The 14,193-nt window shown below is 39.3% G+C and overlaps 1 protein-coding gene across 11 annotated transcripts in view; it reads left to right on the forward strand.

Moving 5' to 3' along the window:
* Positions 1-14,193, forward strand: part of SGMS1 (sphingomyelin synthase 1) — a 322,655-nt gene that overhangs the window by 152,572 nt on the left and 155,890 nt on the right. For 7 of the 11 annotated variants that reach the window (XM_043476108.1, XM_043476115.1, XM_043476110.1 and 4 more), the window contains 2 exons: positions 1,201-1,236; positions 7,210-7,353. The exons of 1 other annotated variant lie outside the window; for it this stretch is intronic. The gene's annotated coding sequence lies outside the window, so the exon portion shown is untranslated. The remainder of the gene's footprint in view (positions 1-1,200; positions 1,237-7,209; positions 7,354-14,193) is intronic. 3 more of the 11 variants (XM_043476109.1, XM_043476112.1, XM_043476111.1) reach the window with 2 other exon arrangements.

Genomic DNA, 14,193 nt, shown 5'->3' on the forward strand with positions numbered 1-14,193 from the left:
TAAACCTTTAAGATGATGTGGGTTTAAGTCTATTTATAAACTTTGACCGTGTGTGCATGCTTAGTTGCTCATTTTTGTCTGACTCTCTGTGACCCCATGGACTGCAGCCCGCCAGGCTCCTCTGTCCATGGGATTTTCCAAGCAAGAATCCTGGAGTGGGTTGCCATTTCCTACTCCAGGGGAATCTTCCTGACCCAGTGATCAAACCTGTGCCTCCTTCATCTTCTCCTGCATTGCAGGTGGATTCTTTACCACTGAGCCACCCATAAACATATTTACATGGTCTATAGTTTCACTTGATATGCTCTTTTTTAAAATTCATTTTATATAAATATAGCTGATTTACAATGATTACAATTTCTGCTGTCCAGCAAAGTGATTCAGTTATACATACATATATTCATTTTCATATTCTTTTCCACTATGGTTTATCACAGGATACTGAATATAAACATGTTGCTACCTTTTTCACTCCAGAGTTACAATTCTTATGTTTTGAAAATATACTTTATTGCTTCTTTATCTTTCTCACTGTTGTCAGTTAGCTGTTACTTAGCTGAATGGTGATAAGATAATTTATAAAATATTAATATATGAGTCTAAAACTCTTGTGAGACCTTCCCTGGTGGTCCAGTGGTTAAGAATCCACCTGCAAATGCAGAGGACATGGGTTTGATCCCTGGTCCAGGAAGATTCCACGTGCCATGGGGCAACGAAACCTGTGTTTCACAACTGCTGAGCTCATGCACCACAACTACGGAAGCCCACGCACTCTGGAGCCCACACTCCACAAGAGAAGCCCCCACAGTGAGAAGGCTGTGCCCGGCAACTAGGGAGTAGCCCCCCCCACCCCTCCCCCCTGCCCTGCACAGCAACAAAGACCCAGTGCAGCCAAAAGTAAAACAAATAAATAAATAAGTTTAAAAAGTGAAAAGAAAACTCATGTGATACCTTTAGATGCACTTGGATGCAATTTTTTATTGGCATTGACTTTACCTGCTTGCTTCTGCATGGCTTTGTATTATAGTGAGTACCATTCCAGCTGGAAATTAGCTGGCAAGTGCAGAAGAATGGTTTTTGCTATGGCGAGGGGACAAGAAGTAAATAGTCACCTTGGATTTTAGCAGTTTTTTTTTTTCCCCTTATAAGCAGCTCATTACCAGAAGAATGCACTTTAATTTACTTCCTATTTTCTTCTAGATTGGAAGACTGATAAAGAGAAATAAGATGATTCAGGTAAATGGAATTAATTTCTTTATGTACCTTTTATGTTTAGTTTACATTTCTCATGTTTTCCCACTGAGAAGAACAAAACAATTTTTGTGGTCAACTTCAATGTATAAGGCATGTTTTAGGGATATAGAAGTATTATTCAAGTACATACTTATGCCATTTAATTAATTTACTTGCACATGTGTATTTAATAAGAACATATTTATATGAAACATAATTTTATGAGTAATACTTTTTCCTACTTCAGAATAATTTCCTTCCAATTCTTTACATACCGTATTTGATGTCAATGTCTTTATTATTAGAGTCATCTTTGAAGCATCCAGTACTATTTTCCAAGTATGTTATCATTTTACTTGTTGGTGATATAGCACTTTTGGAATTCATGTATGGTGCTGTAATTGGAAATTTTGTTCCAAGTCACAAGGATCTATTTGCATAATGTTGGAACAGTTGCTATTTTCATTCTTTCTGTATAGATGAACATTGGAGATCTGCACTGTGTAATAGTTTGTAGATTTGCTCTGTTAAATATTCTTGCTTTCCTTCTTCCCTCTCTTCCTTCCATCCATTTATTCATTTATTTTACTTATTTTGCGGTAATCGCATGTACATTGTTGAAAACTAAAATAGTGCAGCTGTACCTGTTCTTATATCCCCATTGCTCCTTTATCCAAAGATAGTATTTTTCAGCTCTTTTAGTTATATTTTCTGATGCTCACCTTCCAATTTTAAGTGGCATGATGTATGCTGTAAGTGGAGGCACTGGATTTTTTAAATTTTAGACTGACACACTTGCCCTCCGGAGGACTTGCCTCTCATACACAGTTCTTTACCTTCAGTGCTCATCTACACTTCTTGCCTCATGCAGTCAGGTCACAGCCCGTGCTTAAATACATATTTAATGTTTGCTTTATTGTGACAGTATTTTTTTTAATGACTGAATTTTTTGAGACTTATGTAGCTGTGTCTCAAGCCATTTTGTTTTCTAGTTGGTTGTGTGTGAACTGTTTTATTTCTCTGTAAAATGTTTGACTCTTCTTTATCCCCAGAATTCTGAAATCCATATTGGAACCTATGTCATACAGTTTATCGATGTACATGATCCTTTAAATTCAGAAACTCATGTCCTCTAATTTAGAAATTTTTCTTTCACTGTTTCTTTGATAATTTCCTTTCCTACACCCTTTTCTCTATTTTCTTTGTTTGTTAGTTGGATATTTGGACTTACTGGCTTAATTTTCTAATTTTCTTATGTATATTTCTTAGCTATCTTCTAACTGTGTTTTTTTTCCCCCCAAGAGGTTTTCTTAGTACGTTTTGAACTTTAATTTCTGCCAGCATATTTTTCATTTCAAATTTAATTTTTCATTGGCTTCTGAATATTTCATTTAAAAATGGGATCCTGGTCTTATTTCATGGAAATAATGTTTTCTCTTTTCACTTGAGAATATGAATTAAGTTATTTTACTGTTGCATAGTTTTTGCCTGCTCGTCATACTTTTCTTTTTTTAATCAGCTTGATTTGTGTTTCCTCTTTTTATCAGCTTGTTTTGGCCCCTGATTTTAATGTTAGAGGCTTTTCTCTAATGGTGAGACTTTAATAGCCTGTTCGTATTTGGGAGTGAGACTATAAAAAATGGACGGGAAACTTGTTTACCTAGTGGGCTTTACTGTAGGTTTCTGGGGTAGGAACCCAGATGTTTGAGCTGCTGACTCCTAGATATCAGAATCTGCAAATCTTTTTTTCTTGGATCTTTCTATTTCTCCAAAAGGTCCTCCTTTGTTCACCTTTTTGTGGGGTAAAAGCCTGCTTGTGAGGATTTGAGTGAGCCACAGCGGGGAGGGGGCAAGAGGTCTCACCACCCAAGCCTATAACCATTGAGCTCTTGATGTGTCTATTCTGGCCCTGTAAGTCTGAAATCTTGCTATATCATTTTCTGCAGAGAGTAAACTACTTTCTGTCATGGAAGTAGGGACGGTTGGTCTGGCTCTACCAGTTGGGGAGAAGACCTGGGGTATTACCTACGTTTTTTGGTTATTGTTTGAAATAACACAAGTTTATTACCTTAAAGTTATATAGGTCAGAAGTCTGGCGTGGGTCTTACTGGAGCAAAGTCAAGGTTGTCTACAGGGCTACGTTCCTTTCTAGAGGAGAGTCCATTCCCTTGCTTTCCCAGCTTCTAGAGGCTGGCTGCATTCCTTGGCTCTCGGCCCACCCCCACCCCCTCCTTTAAAGGGGCAATGCAGGTCAGATACATCTCATGTTGCGTTTCTTTGACCTTCTCTTCTGCTCCCCTCTTTCATTTTTGAGGACTCTTATGATTGTGTTGCCCTGGAGGAGGACATAGCAACACACTCAGTATTCTTGCCTGGAGAATCCCCATGGACAGAGCAGCCTGGTGGGCTATAGTCCATGGGGTTGCAAAGAGTCAGAAATGACTGAGTGACTAAGCACACAGCATGTGATTACACTGAACCCATCTAAATAAATCAGGATAATCTCCTTAATTTTTTTATTGGGGTAAAAATAATAATTTAAAATATACTATCTTAACCTTTTCAATGTGTAATATAGTAGTGTTAAGTGTATTCACATAGTTAGGCAACAGGTCTCTGTAATTTTTTCTTCTTGGAAAACTGAAACTCTATACCCTTTTAATCAACTCTCCTTGCCCTAGCCTCTAGCAACCATTGTTCTATTTTCTGTTTAAAGAGTTGGACTTCTTCAGTTGCCTCATATAAGTGGAATCTTACAGGATTTACTTTTGTCATTGGCTTATTTTATTTAGTGTAGTACCCTCAATCAAGGTTTATCATTGTAGCATATGACAGTATTTCATTTTTTTTTTTAAGAGTAAATAACATTTTACCTTTTGAACTTTTTATTTTGTATTGGAGTAGAGCCGGTTAACAATGCTGGGATAGTTTCAGGTGAATAGTGAAGGGACTCAGCCATACATGAACATGTATCCTTTCTCCCTCAAACCCTGCTCCCAGCTAGGCTGCTGCATTAACATTTAGCAAAGTTCCATATGTTAAAAAAAAGAAGTAAATAATATTTTATTATATTTACATACCACATCTTCTTTATCCATGTATCTGTTGCCTCCTGGTTATTGTAAATAAAGCTGTATTGAACAAGCTTGTGCAAATACCTCTTTGAGATCCCGCTTTCAGTTTTGGGCCTGGGGTAATAGACCTGGAAGTGGGATTATTGGATCATGGGGTAGTTCAGTTTTAATTCTTTGTAGAACCTTCATGCTGTTTCCCATAAAGGGGCTGCATTATTTTACATTCCTACCAGCAGTGCACAAAGTGTTCCCTTTTCTCCATGCCAACACTTGTTATTTGGGTCTTGATTGTGGTCATCCTCACAGGTGTGAGATGGTCTCTTATCTGGTTTTGATTTTCATTTCCCTCATGGTTAATGATGTTGAGGATACTATCATATGCTTGTTGACTGTCTGTACATCTTTTTTGGAGAAATGTCTCTTCAGGTTTTGTACCCATTTTTTATTTGGGTTATTTGGCTTTTCGTATTGAGTTGTAGAAATTCTTTCTACATTATCGGCATGAATTTCTTATCACAAATATGATTTGCAAATATTTCCTTCTGCTTCATTGGTTTCCTTTGCTTCACAGAAGTTTTTATGTTTGATACAGTCTCATTTGTGTCTTTTGAAAGTTTTTGTTGCCTATGCTTTTGGTGTATAGTCAAGAAATCATTGCCAAATCCAGGGTCATGAAGATTTTGCCCCATGTTTTCTTCTAGGAGGTTTATAGTTTCAGGTCTTACATTTAGGGTTTTAATCCATTTTGAGTTCATTTTTATTTAAAGTATAAAGTAAGGGTCCAACTGCCTTTTATACAGTCTGTCAGTCTACCTCCCTCTTCTCAGCTCCTTCCTCTCTTCTCCCAGGAACCAGAAGCTCCATTTCCTGAGCCTTTCTGGAGCAATCAGGGGGATTTTTGTTTGCTTCTAAGGCATTGAGCTTGTGGCCTGCTTTCCTCTGCTCTACTCTGTTCAACAGTCATCTCTGCCTTCAGCTTACAGAATGCCATTGATGTCTGTTGTCCTCACTAATTTTCTGTTCTCTTTGTCCTTATGGATTTATATCTTTTGTCCTCTTTGCTATAATTTTAATGGGATTCAGAAGGAAGTAGAGATAAAAGACCTATTCCACTGGGCATCCATAATCCCCACATCCATGTTGCTCTTGAAAGTGATATTTAAAAGGCTTTAAAAAAGATAATTCACATTTGCTATTGTTAGATCCTACCTCTGAAAATAATTGTTCAATCTGTTTCTTTGATTCTTTTTATTAACCACTTTCTGTCAAGTGACCTATAAGCATCCAAGGATAGCATTAATTAAAATTATTTTCCCAAACATTATTTCATTACTCAAAGTAAACAGATTTTTTTCATAAGACTTAGTGAGGTCTTGAATATAAGGTGACACCCTATTTCCTGAGGTTTACTTTTTTTAGGTGCGGGAGAGCCCTTGATTTACCTTTAGGTGTTTACACTCTATTTTGGTCAAAAGATGATGTTCTTGGGAATTCCCTGGCAGTGTAATGGTTAGGACTTTATGCTTTCACTGCCGAGGGTGTGGGTTCAATCCCTGGTTGAAAAAGTAAGATCTTGCAAGCCATTTGGCATATCCCTCCCTCCCCCTCGAAAATAGAAGATGATAATGTTCTTTTGTATAAATATATTTTTCTCTGAAGCTTTAATTGAACAGTTTAAAGGTAATGGCAAGAGAGTCTTTTTTGTTTGTTTTTAGTTAGTTTGTGACAGCTTTCTTTTGACTGTATTTGATTATTTACAAAGGTGGCGCTATTTCTTACAGATAGGATAAAGATTGGTTAAAATGGGAGATTGCTTAGTGTAACTAGGTCCTTAGGGACTATCACAGAATTAAGCCTGCTAGTTGGCTTAAGATAGGAACCCAGTTTGGTCCATGTAAATCCCTAGGGTTTTTATCCTGGGGGTCCAGGGATAGTCTTCAAAGAGTTCAAGATCCTCCTGAAATTTGAGCGGTGGCATCCCCTGGAAAAGGGAGTGGCAAGCCACTCCAGTATTGTTGCCTGGAGAATTCCATGGACAGAGGAGCCCGGTGGGTTACAATCCATGGTGTCGCAAAGCGTCGGACCTGACCGGGCAACTGACACTTTCACTTCAGAACAGGTTTGGTTATCAGCAGATATCCTATGATGCAGGGCTTATGTGATCCTGAAAAGAGTTGAAAACCCACATCTAATAGACTAACCTAAAGAAAAGAAATAGAATGTTACTGATTAAATCTAACATGATCAATATAGATGCCATTGGATTCCACATTCTTTCACATGTAAGTACAAATCACCATCAGTGAGGGACTAAATGAACAACTTTCTTAGTATTTGTTGGATGCAAAACATTATCTCCAGCTTCCTGATTATGCACCCACCCATTTATACATATGTAAGTATAAAAAGTATCATTTATGAGGGTAATGTTTTAGCCTGGAGGAAAACACCTTTTTATCAACCAACTATTAAAGTGGGTAATTTAGTAACTGCCCTTTGTTTTCATAGTGAAACTGCTAAAATTTGTGAATATCAGTTATTTGTTGACAATTGAAGATAACAGATAATATATAGAAGGAGAGATGCCTCTATTATAGAGGCATAGATAGAGGATTACAGACTTTAGTCTTCAGTTAAAAAAAGATGGGATAATTTTATGTTATGCATATTTTATGACAATTTTTATAAAAAGCTTGAAAGAAAGAGATAAAGAAACGAAAAGATGGGAATGAGAAAATATGGGGGTGGGGAAGGTCAGTTGTGAATTTTTTGTCTCCAACCTGATACTTTAAAACTTATTTATGCTCTTGTTTACAGTGAAGTGTATTCATTGGCAAGATCTCTTTCCACATAGGAATTCCATTTTCAAGGTGATTAAGCTTAAATTGCTCTTCTCTTCTAGGTACACCATTAAGTTCTTTGGAATACACAAAAGTATCTGACAAGAGAGCTTATGAAATAGAAGACAAGATCCTGCCTCAGGAAGTGTACATGAGAATAATTTTAAAGGAACCCAGTGATAAATGCAAAACAGTAGCTGTTGGAGGTATGTCATGACTTAGAGCTTGCATTGAGCCTGGTGTGGCACACTCTGCCATAGGAAGTCAAGTGGAGCCGTTCTCTGGGAACCTTCAGAGAGCAGGACCTCAGTCTCTGGCCTCATACACACTAGTGGCTGTTGTTCTCTGAACTTGACTTTGTAATGGGATGAGTTCAGTCAGTCAGTCAGTTCAGTCACTCAGTCGTGTCTGACTCTTTGCGACCCCATGAACCGCAGCACGCCAGGCCTCCCTGTCCATCACCAACTCCCGGAATTTACTCAGACTCATGCCCATCGAGTCGGTGATGCCATCCAGCCATCTCATCCTCTGTCGCCCCCTTCTCCTCCTGCCCCTAATCCCTCCCAGCATCAGGGTCTTTTCCAACGAGTCATCTCTTCACATGAGGTGGCCAAAGTATTGGAGTTTCAGCTTCAGCATCAGTCCTTCTAATGAACACCCAGGACTGATCTCCTTCAGGATGGACTGGTTGGATCTCCTTGCAGTCCAAGGGACTCTCAAGAGTCTTCTCCAATATCACAGGTCAAAAGCATCAATTTTTTGGCGCTCAGCTTTCTTCACAGCCCAACCCTCACATCCATACATGACCACTGGAAAAACCATAGCCTTGACCAGACGGACCTTTGTTGGCAAAGTAATGTCTCTGCTTTTTAATATGCTATCTAGGTTGGTCATAACTTTCCTTCCAAGGAGTAAGCGTCTTTTAATTTCGTGGCTGCAGTCACCATCTGCAGTGATTTTGGAGCCCCCAAAAATAAAGTCTGACACTGTTTCAACTGTATCCCCACCTATTTCCCATGAAGTGATGGGACCAGAGGCCATGATCTTAGTTTTCTGAATGTTAAGCTTTAAGCCAACTTTTTCACTCTTCTCTTTCACTTTCATCAAGAGGCTTTTCAGTTCCTCTTCACTTTCTGCCATAAGGGTGGTGTCATCTGCGTATCTGAGGTTATTGATATTTCTCCTGGCAGTCTTGATTCCAGCTTGTGCTTCTTCCAGCCCAGCGTTTCTCATGATGTACTCTGCATATAAGTTAAGTAATCAGGGTGACAATATACAGCCTTGACGTACTCCTTTTCCTACTTGGAACCAGTCTGTTGTTCCATGTCCAATTCTAAGTGTTAATTTCTGACCTGCATACAGGTTTCTCAAGAGGCAGGTCAGGTGGACTGGTATTCCCATCTCTTTCAGAATTTTCCACAGTTTATTGTGATCCACACAGTCGAAGGCTTTGATGTAGTCAATAAAGCAGAAATAGATGTTTTTCTGGAACTCTCTTGCTTTTTCAATGATCCAGTGGATATTGGCAATTTGAACTCTGGTTCCTCTGCCTTTTCTAAAACCAGCTTGAACATCTGGAAGTTCTCGGTTCATGTATTGCTGAAGCCTGGCTTGGAGAATTTTGAGCATTACTTTACTAGCGTGTGAGATGAGTGCAATTGTGCGGTAGTTTGAGCATTCTTTGGGATTGCCTTTCTTAGGGATTGGAATGAAATCTGACCTTTTCTAGTCCTGTGGTCCCTGCTGAGTTTTCCAAATTTGCTGGCATATTGAGTGCAGCACTTTTACAGCACCATTTTTCAGGATTTGAGATAACTCTACTGGAATTCCATCACATCCACTAGCTTTGTTCGTAGTGATGCTTTCTAAGGCCCACTTGACTTCACATTCCAGGATGTCTGGCTCTAGATGAGTGATCACACCATTGTGATTATCTGGGTCATGAAGATCTTTTTTGTACAGTTCTTCTGTGTATTCTTGCCACTTCTTAATATCTTCTGCTTCTCTTAGGTCCATACCATTTCTGTCCTTTATTGAGCCCATTTTTGCATGAAATGTTCCCTTGGTATCTCTAATTTTCTTGAAGATACTAAAGAGTTCCAAAGAGTTCCAAAGAATAGCCAGGAGAGATAAGAAAGCCTTCCTCAGTGATCAATGCAAAGAAATACAGGAAAAAAACAGAATGGGAAAGACTGGAGATCTCTTCAAGAAAATTAGAGATACCAAGGGAACATTTCATGCAAAGATGGGCTCAATAAAAGACAGAAATGGGATGAGTTATCTCTTTCTTAAGCAGCTCTGATCAGTCCCTCTGGAGCCCTTCCTATTGCTTGGCAGATGATAAACAATAGAGACAATATTTGACTCTGGACATTTGAAAGCAATAGTAAATTTCTAACCAGAAACCTCACTGTCTTCTCTTCTGAGAATAGGCCAGCCAGTATCAAAGCTCAGTGAATGTGTCCTTTGAATAAGCTGTTATTTATTGGCTTTTTCTCTACCCTATGTGACATCAAGGCCATATCTGAGTCTGATTGGGTGGTGGCTACATTGGATTCACCAGTTCCTTATTAGTCACTGAATTTGACCTGCTAGTCTCCTTGACCTTCCAACACCCGCCCCCCACCCGCAACCAAGTTACAGTGTTAAGTGGTAAACTTCATTTTCTTGCTCATAGTGATAATTCTTATCTTCTCAACTAAGTTTATCATCAGGGTCAGTGTCATGCATTATTTTGTATTTTGTGACTTTCAGTGGATGTCCATCTTTTGATTCACAGGCTCCTTTTTTAATGGCTCTTTTTTTAACTGGCTCTTTTTTTTTATGTCATGTTGTAAGTCACGTTGATACTTTAGGGTTTTTTACCCCATCTACCAATGTAGAATACTTTAAATGAACCCTGTGCCAAGTAATTTATTTCTTTAATCATCACACCATCATGAGAACGTTAAACAACTCCTGCTTTTCTAGATGAGGGTGCTGAGGTTCCACGTGGTTAAATAACCGGCCTACTATTTCCGAGAGAGTAAAGGCAGACTTGGAATTCAGCACTGGGTCTGTCTGTCCCGTACTGTGCACAATAAAGACAGTGTACCGTGCCCTTTCCCCTTTTTGAAGCAGGGTTGGAAAAATATGCAAATGTTTATGGAATTGTAACCTTCTGCTCTACCTTCTTCACAATTTCTTGTTACTTTTTCCCATTTCTTGGTTTCTTATTTGGTTTATAATTATATATATTTATAGCATTAATTAGCAAATTAAAATCAAGTATTTTCTAACTGTATAATTTTACTGAGAATATATTGTTCATATGAGACATCATTAAAGTATGTCCTCTTTCTAACAGAGGCTCTGATATCTTTGTTGATGCATTCTGAATTGCTTATGAGGCCAGTATAGGAAGTACAGGGCTTCCCCAGTGACTCAGGTGGTAAAGAATCTGCCTGCAATGCAGGAGACCCAGGTTCAATCTCTGGGTCAGGAAGATCCCCTGGAAAAGGAAATAGCTACCCACTCCAGTATTCTTGTCTGGAGAATTCCATGGACAGAGGAGCCTGGAGAGGTACAGTCCGTGGGGTCGCAAAGAGTCAGACACAACTGAGTGACTAACACTCTCACTTTCTTTGGGAGTAAGGGTGGACCTTGATGTTTCTGATGTAATCCTGTTGTGTCTCCAGCATTTGCACCAGTGCCCAGATACTTTCAATATAGTTATTGAAGATGATATAGATAAGGAATGATGAGATTTTGCTAGAAATCTTCTTGCATGGTTCACAAACTTATTTCAGAGCCTGAATCCTTTAAAATATAGAACCATCTATTCAAGTGCTTAGTTTTGGCTCAGATGATTGTTTTGAAGTGTGTATATAGCTTGGACATTGCCCTGAAAGATGTGTTTTAAGTTTGAGTTTAAGAATAAATCGTATCTATTATTTTTTTTTTGATCCCCAGTAGTGGGCTGCATGAATTGAAAATCTGTATATTTAGACTTCTAAAATATTTTTATTAAATTAGCAGAGGCTCTGTATACTGAGAAGTATTTTGAATCTTCACTAAAATCCTGGGTGGGTTGGTGTGGCAACCTTCTTTGAAAGATGGACAACCTGAAGCTTGTGATATGACAAAGCTTGCCCAAGCCTGTGCAGTTAGAGAATGGTAGAGCCAGAACCCGGACCTAGATTTGTCTGATTTCACGGATTGTGCTTTGAACAATTACTCTGCCCCACTGATTACACGGTGGTGACATTCAGATTGCAAATGTGTCCAAGGATTTTTTTCTGCTTTGTGTTAATACAAAGGCAGTCTGAAAACAAACAGTTAAATAGGCCTCGTCCTCACAGAAGCAAAGGCTTCTAGATAGGCCTGGTGCAGTCACTGATGGGGTTACAGCCAAACAGTGACAGTTCTGTTGTGATGGGCTGAGAACTGGGAACTGTGCCTGGCTGTTTCTGCGTGTCCTTTCCCACACGGAGCCTATTACACTGCGTGTTGCGTACTTACTCGCTAAGTCATGTCTGACTCTCCTTTGACTGCATGGACTGCAGCCCACCAGGCTCCTCTGTCCATGGGAATTCCCAGGCAGGATTACTGGAGTGGTTGCCATTCCCTTCTCTAGGGGATCTTCCCGACCCAGGGATCAAACCCAGGTATCCTGCTTGGCAGTCATCAGGGAAGCTGCCAGGAACAATTAGGCTTGGCTCACCTGAGTCCCCTCCAAAGCAGGTGTGGCTGGAGTTTGGCTACACAGTCACACAGGTCTGGCATTGGGATATGAGTCTCAACATTTATGAAATGTACAAACCTTGGAACTTCAGGTATATTGTATCAATTTTACTAAAAGGGAAATTTCTTTTTGTTTTTAAATGTACTGTTTTCCTGATTCTAAGTAGAAAGTTTGGTAAGTATTAAGTTCAAACAACAACAAAAAAAGCCACCATTCTGAGGTAGCCACTGAAAATATTTTGGTGTGGCTGCTTCAAGATTTTATTCTTAGGACTGTGTATACCTTGTAAAAAGTTCAAAATTAGAATTAAAGTTTTCTAGATCCATTTTTGCTCAGTATAACTTGTTTTCCCCGTTTTTAAGTTTTCTTTTACATCATGCTAAAAAGTGGCAACAAAGTATTCCATGTGGATAATAACATAAGTTATTCCATCCCATTATTCAGTCAGTCAGTCAGTTCAGTCGCTCAGTCGTGTCTGACTCTTTGCGACCCCATGAATCGCAGCACGCCAGGCGTCCCTGTGCATCACCAACTCCTGGAGTCTACCCAAACCCATGTCCATCGAGTTGGTGATGCCATCCAGCCATCTCATCTTCTGTCGTCCCCTTCTCCTCCTGCCCCCAATCCCTCCCAGCATCAGGGTCTTTCCCAATGAGTCAACTCTTCACATGAGGTGGCCAAAGTATTGGAGTTTCAGCTTTAGCATCAGTCCTTCCAATGAACACCCAGGACTGATCTCCTTTAGGATGGACTGGTTGGATCTTCTTGCAGTCCAAGGGACTCTCAAGAGTCTTCTCCAACACCACAGTTCAAAAGCATCAATTCTTTGGCGCTCAGGTAGACCTAATTCTCATTCAGTTTTGTTAATACCCCTCCACATTAGGACACTGTGGTAGGACAGAAATATTAAAAGAAACAAGAACTCCATAAATGCCACTAGTTTTCATGGTATCTTGTAAAATAACTAATGCTGGTTAAGAATATGATGAGAAAACCCACATCACTTCTTCTGACACATTATAAAGAGAACCTGACTTATGAATTTCCCGTTACAAATGCATGAAGGAGGTACTGGAAATTCCCCACTGACCTGTAAAATTTGAAACCTCCTTTTTCTTTCATTGAGGTAACCCATCTATGACAGGTAACTTCAGTTTTTTCCGTGGTTACAAGAAACTTCTCAAATCCTTATTTGTAGATAGTTTGGTCCTATGAGCTTCTTAAGGTACTTGATGCTTCATATACTAGTTAGTTGAGCATTTCTCCCTCGATTTTTTTTTGCCTAAATATTTTATAAATGTTCAACACTAAGTCAGGCAGCTATAGTGACCTGTGGAAACTTATATGCACAGTACAAATATGGCTTCTCTTGAACTGAAGAGTTCTGTGCTTCTAGGAGTCAGAGTTCTGAAACAGAGAAAGTAATTATAACTGAGATGGGTCAGCATTTAATATATGCCTTCTATTCAGGACGGCTTCCCACGTGGCATGGTGGTAAAGAATTTGCTGCTAATGTAGGAGTCACAGATTCTATCCCCGGGTGGGGACGATCCAACAGAGGAGGAAATGGCAGTGTTCTTGTGTGAAAAATTCCATGAAGAGAGGAGCCTGAAGGGGTCACAAAGAGTCCAACATATCTGAGCATACACAATACTCAGAACAGGCTGACATAGAGGCGTGATTATAATGTATTGATGCTTATTATTCTTCTATGAAGATATCATTGTCAAATTAAATTATCATAATTATCATTATAACATCATCACCAGGCCAGTGTTTTTCAGACATGGTTCCTTATTGCCCTTGGAATTCCAAATATACCTGGGGGTACATGTGAGGGAGGAGGGCAAGACTTTTGACCTCCAGCAGCTCTGCTTTTATATGTTCTATGTAGTGAACTTCCACAAAGTTTTGTTTAAAGAAAGCTTTGTTTACTTCCTCGAGGAAGTAAAGACTGAGAATCATTGTGGTATGGAGAACCTACAGAAGTAAAACCTACAAAGGTAAACCTACAGAAGTAAAAGACCTAAAAAGAAGTAAAATAGATGTTCACACAGTATTACTTCCAGTTTTTATCATGCCTATAATTCTCCTGTAGGGACACAATCTGTCTTGGATTTGGTACTTAACCATAGGCCTTCCAGTTGGAATTCCTATAGACTGACCTCCTTTAGGACAGTGGTTTCCCTAGAGGTGCCTTAGAAGTTCTAAGGTTAGGAGAGATGAAGTGATAACCTTACCAGTCATTGGTGGTTGAAGGTAATCTTTGGTGATGGGGCCAGTGAATGGTGCTAAGTGTAATGACTGAAAGTTTAGCCCTAGG

The sequence above is a fragment of the Cervus canadensis genome, chromosome 8, assembly GCF_019320065.1.
Source record: "Cervus canadensis isolate Bull #8, Minnesota chromosome 8, ASM1932006v1, whole genome shotgun sequence".
In the NCBI taxonomy this organism is placed as follows: Eukaryota; Metazoa; Chordata; class Mammalia; order Artiodactyla; family Cervidae; genus Cervus; species Cervus canadensis.